Source organism: Pyxicephalus adspersus, chromosome 9 (genome assembly GCF_032062135.1).
Source record: "Pyxicephalus adspersus chromosome 9, UCB_Pads_2.0, whole genome shotgun sequence".
Lineage (NCBI taxonomy): Eukaryota > Metazoa > Chordata > Amphibia > Anura > Pyxicephalidae > Pyxicephalus > Pyxicephalus adspersus.
Genome location: NC_092866.1, coordinates 1,764,161 through 1,770,160, shown reverse-complemented (window position 1 = coordinate 1,770,160; position 6,000 = coordinate 1,764,161). Strand labels below are relative to the sequence as shown.

General features: G+C 39.4%; 1 protein-coding gene across 2 annotated transcripts in view; it reads left to right on the top strand.

The window, feature by feature from the left end:
• The first annotated feature begins 898 nt into the window (after positions 1 to 898).
• BANP (BTG3 associated nuclear protein) overlaps positions 899 to 6,000 on the top strand; it is a 210,087-nt gene continuing 204,985 nt past the window's right edge. For both annotated transcript variants that reach the window (XM_072421339.1, XM_072421340.1), the window contains exon 1: positions 899 to 1,027. The gene's annotated coding sequence lies outside the window, so the exon portion shown is untranslated. The remainder of the gene's footprint in view (positions 1,028 to 6,000) is intronic.

The window sequence follows — 6,000 nt, the reverse complement described above, 5'->3', positions numbered from 1 at the left end:
TTAATGGCCATTTGCCATTGCCTCAGCCAGCCTGATTTTTGCTCCTCAGGTTACACGTGTCTTTAGCATGCAACTACGCCATTCCCTAACCTAAAATCAAATCCCCTTATTGGGCAGAGAGTCCAGCCACCTCTCTCACACACCCGTTTCTAATCCTGATGGGTGGGTGATACACCATCCAGTGGAAATGGAATTACTGGATTGCTCAAAAGACCATTGTAGCCATGCAGGTCTAAAGGTGATGGATAAAGTGAAAGCAATACTATGGTTTATAGGAAGTTCAGTAACCCATTGCAACCCTTATAATTGTATAATAATGAATCAATTTACCTGATTTATTAAAGATCTCCAATACTGGAGAATATGGACTATTATGAAAGAACCTGAGTGATCCAGAAAACCTGGCATGGATCTGGTTCAGAATTGAAAACATGTGCTAACTAAAAGACAACAAATTAATCTATTCCAGATTGTCTGGATCATCCAGAGTCTCACTAAATTGTCTATCTTTTCCAGTCTTGGAGAGCATTAATAAATCAGCCCTAGTATATTTGGTATTTGTCACTCCATATGAGCTAGACACAAATACATTGAGACAAAAAAATCCTAAATTGCTGTGATCCTCTGCTTCTATTATTTTTTATTCCCATGTGTGTATCGTCCTAATTGTAATGTGAATAGTTATTTATTTGTTGCAGAATATTCGCAATTTATATTATTTCTTACCTATAGGCTGCATCTCTCCAAACAAACTTGTAGGTATAGGAAAACTGCACTCCCTCAATCTCGCCAGAGAGGGCGTAAGCAGTTCTGTTTCCATCAGGTTGCAGTTCCTCACTTTGTACAGCCGAGGGCGTGCTATAGCGGCAAGACCACGCATGCGTCATCTTCCGTCCCGCGCAAGCGCAGTGTGCGTTCGAGGATCGGCGACAGTGAGGAGAGGCGCGGGGAGTTCCTGGATTCTCTCGCGAGGAAGGACGCCATTATCGCCCATCAAAACACCACGAGAACTCACAGAACCCACACGGTAACTGGCAGCCGGCGGTTGTGCTGAGCTAAAGCTCCCCGGTCCGTCTTGTCCCCGAGCCCCACCCGCACACTTTCCTTATGTGAGGCGGCCTGCCGCCTTAGGAAACACCAGGGATCGTGGTGGGGGTGCAGGCCTCAGCCCCCCCATCGCCATATATATGACTATGTTTGTATATGTATGTGTGTGGGATTTGGCTTGAGGCCTCCATCCTCATACAACCTAGCAATGTGTTCGGATATAACTAGATGACCTTATTGGATTTTATTTACCTCACAGAATGTACATCACCCTATAAATCTGAATATTGGGGGGTGTTTACCCCACACATTGTGTTACCTCCAGCACCAAGTGGTATTTAGGGATTTATTTACCTCAGACTTGTTATTTTACCTCACAATCTTCAATTTTTACCTCATGAATGGTTCAAGGGCTCAATAGGAAATTATTTATGTCATAGAATCGTTATTTTACCTCATAATCTACAATATTTACCTCATCAGCGGCTGATAGGCTCGGTAGGGATTTATTTTCCTTAATGAATTCCTATTTTACCTCATAATCTTCAATATTTACCTCATGAATGGCTCATAGGCTCTGTAGGGATTTATTTTCCTCAGAATCGTTATTTTACCTCATAATCTTCAATACGTCATGAATGGCTGATATCTGCATTGTATTCCGTCTTATATCCTTTGTAAGGCTTGTATTCTACCTCTGATTATAGAAATGGCGGCAAATAAGATTCCCCTCTTGAAGTAACATTTACCCCACAGACGTCATTGTTTACCTCACAACTACAGGAAATACCCCCATAGACTATTACTTGCCTGGACGATTACCCTCATATATGGGATTTTTGTGTTAAATTTACCCCTCAGCCTGTATTAATTTTCCCTACATTTATAGGATTCAATTGCACCGCTTAATATATAAATGGCAGTATATAGGATTTACCTCATAAACCATCATTGTTTACCTCAAGATTACAGGAATCACCCCCCATGGGCTGTTTACCTCCCAAGATGGACGATTACCCTCATATATGGAATATTTGTGTTATATTAACCCCTCAGTCTGTAATATTTTCCCCTAAAATTATAGGATTCAATTGCATTTTAGATTATATAAACGGCAGTATATAGGATTTACCACTCGGTCATTGTTTACCCCATGACTGCAGGAATTACCCCCACAGACTATAACACACCCGGACGATTACCCTCATATATGGGATATTTGTGTGGTTTTTACACCGCCATATTATTTCCCTCACTGATTTTTTAGGATTGTATTGTGCCTGGCAAATAAAATTCACCTCCTAGGTATTATTTACCCCACTGACTATTATTTTTACCTCATAATATCATCCAGTATTTATATAGCGCTGACATATTACACAGCACTGTACAAAGTCCGTAGTCATGTGACTAGCTGTCCCTCAAAGGAGCTCACAATCCAATGTTCCCCCATAGTCATATGTCTTTAATACACTCCAAGGACAATTTGGGGAGGAAGCCAATTAACCTAACTGCATGTTTTTGGTTTGTTGGAGGAAACCTGAGTACCCTGGGAAAACCCACACAAACACGGGGAGAACCTGCAAACTCCTAGCTGGGTTATATATAAAAGATTTACCCCGATGCAGTGATCTCCCCGGTCTCTTTTAGCTGGGCGCACCACCCGGCACTTTTCAGTAAACGGCCAGATGTTTTTGGGTGGTTACTGAAGAGTTGGGTCCAAAAATGGAGGCTGCCACCCACCTACAGCTTCTCACCCAGCTTACCTCCCAAGATGGACGATTACCCTTCTATATGGGATATTTGTGTGGTTTTACGCCACTGTTTGTATAATTTACCTCACAGATTTTATAGGATTGTATTGTACATCAGATTACATAAATGGCAAGAAAAAAAGATTCACCTCCTACGTAATATTTACCCCACTGACTGTCATTTTTTACCTCATATATACAAGAATTATGTATATATCACTGAACCCCCATGCAGTGATCCCCCCGGCTTCTTTTAGCTGGGTGTGCCACCCGGCTCTTTCCAGTAACTACCCGGCTGTTTTTGGGTGGTTACCGAAGAGTTGGGTCACAATACAGAGGCTGCCACCCACCTACAGCTTCTTCACACCCAGCTTAAAAAAATATTGGGATAATACTTGCTGTGTATTGTTTACCTCCCAAGATGGACTATTACCCTCCTGTACAAGATTTTTGTGTTTTTTGTCTTCTTTTTTTTTTTTCCTCACAGATTTCATAGGATTGTATTTTACCTCAGCCTATATAAATAGTGTAAAATGTATTTGTACCCCACAGACAGTCATTGTTTACCTCACGACTTCAGAAATTACCCCCATGGACTGTTTACCTACCATGATGGACGATTACCCTCCTATAACAGATTTTTTGTTGTTTTTTTTTTCCCTGTTGTCTGTATTATATCTCATACAGATTTAGTGGATATTTTTGTGCCTTAGATTATATAAATGGCAGCAAAAAGCCTTCACCACATAAATATTATTTACCCCACAGACTGTATAAATGTCATTTTTTAATTCACTGACCACAGGAATTACCCCCCGTGGACTATTCCTTACCTGGACCATTTCCCTAATATTGAATTATTGTGGTGTTTACCCTCTGTCTTTATTGTATCCCTCACAAACTTGATAAAATGTTTTTTTTTATGTTACAAGAATTACCCCAATAGGATTTTACTTCCCGAGATGGACAATTTACCCCGCTGTCTGTATTACATTTTTCACAGTCCTGATGGGATTGTATTGTACCCCAGATTATATAAATGGTGCCAAGTAAGATTGCTTTCATAGATATTGTTTACTCCAGACACAATCATTGTTTACCTCACGACTTCAGGGATTACCCCCATGGACTATTACCCGAATGATTACCCTCATATATCGGATAATTTTGGTGTTTTCCCTTTGTCTGTATTATATCCTTTTACAAACTTTATAAAGTGTTATTGTACTTCAGACAATATAGATATGTTATTATTTACCCCAAAGATGGTGATTGTTTACCTCATGTCTGCAGGGACTATCACCTGGACGATTACCCTCATATATCCGATTTGTGTCGTGTTTACCCCTCCATCTATGTTATATTCCTCAGAATTTATATAATCTTATTGTACTTTAGACAACATAGATGTGTTCCACCTTAATAATATTTACCTCATGACTACAGGAATTACCCCCATTGGCTTTTTACTTCTTGAGATGGACAATTTACCCCGCTGTCTGTATTAATTTGCCTACAGACCTGTCAGGATTGTATTGTACCCCAGATTATAGAAATGGTGGCAAATAAAATTCACCTCATCTGTATTGTTTACCTCACAACTGAAGGAATTACCCCCATGGACTATAGACTACCTCCAGATGGACGATTACCTTCATATATTTGATTTCTGTGTTGTGTTCATCACTCACAGACCTTTTTTTATTGTACCTCAGACTATATTAACGGCGGCAAAGTTTCACCTCATATTTACCCCACATGATGGTCATTGTTTACCTCATGACTACAGTAATTACCCCCATGGACTGTTTACCTCCCATAAGGATTATCCTTGTATACTGCATGTTTGCCCCACCATCTGTTTTATATTCCTCACTGACTTTATAGGATTATTTTGCACCTCAGACTATATAAATGACAATATATAGGAATCACCCCATTTTTACCCGTAGTTGATTTTGATTACCCGTAGACTACAGGGATTGCCTACTTGGACTATTATTTACCTCCTAAATTGGACGATTATCCTCCTATATTTGTGTTGTCTTGCAGCCTGTTTATAACCCTTAGAGACTTTATATTACCTTTATTATTTACTCCGGAGATGCTTTCTTCTGCATAGGATTCACCCCCAAGTCTTTAATATTTCCCTCACAGGTTCTTTAGGATTTTATTTACCTTAGTATATAAATGTGTAAGATTTACCCCTTCCTCTGGGATGCGGTTACCTTTTGCAAATGCTTAGCACCCCATGGCGTTTACGTGCACATTTGATGGGTTTGTTGAAATGCTGTGAAAGCATTTTTTTTAGCGCTGTAGTTGTCTTGCATAGGAACCAAAGATGTGTGATTTGTTTGTTTTTTACAAAACTGTTATTATTCAAGTTAATTAAAACGTTTGACAATTGCAGTGACCAGGATGTATCACACAAAGCAAACCTCAATGCTTGCAAACATTGTTTCTTCAACACTCTTATTTGTTTCATTTATAATGAGAGGGTTTGGAGGTTATTGGTCGTTTTTTAAGCAGAAACTCATTAGGAAATCACATTTGAACTATTGCTGTCTGCATGAAGTCCTGAAACTCCCTAATAATCAGCTAGAATTGTGTGACATTTACCTCCCAGGAGCTGGAAACTGCCTGACAGAATGCAGCCTAGGACGTACTTGTCAGACTTTGTACCTACCCTACAATTGGCACGAAACGTTTACCCCACAGACTAAATAAATGAAATTGTAGTTTTTTTTTTTTTTTTTTTTAACGCCACAGTCCATTATATTCCTTAAAGCTGAAATTCAGTGAGAATTCCATACTAAATTCAGAGTAGGACAATCACTGCACTGCAAGGGTTCAATGTTCATTTATGTTCAGGGTATCAGTACCAGTTATCCGTATCAAACCATCAGTCACCTTTTCCAGCTTCCAACAAATCACCTTAACAAACTGACTGATCAATATCCCCCCCCCTCCCCCGGGTGTTTATAACATGATAATCAATATCTAGTAGTAGTTAGTCACATTCAGTTTGTATTGTATTGTATTGTCAGTTTGTATTGTTGAAGACACTTTGTAGCTTTCTAAGCTGCTTTATCAGGTCACTAGTTGAGCTGCGAAATGTCATTAACATTACAAGAACAAGTCCTGTTGAATGTAATTGACTACTATTAGCTATACAATACCTGGGATAAATGAGAACCAT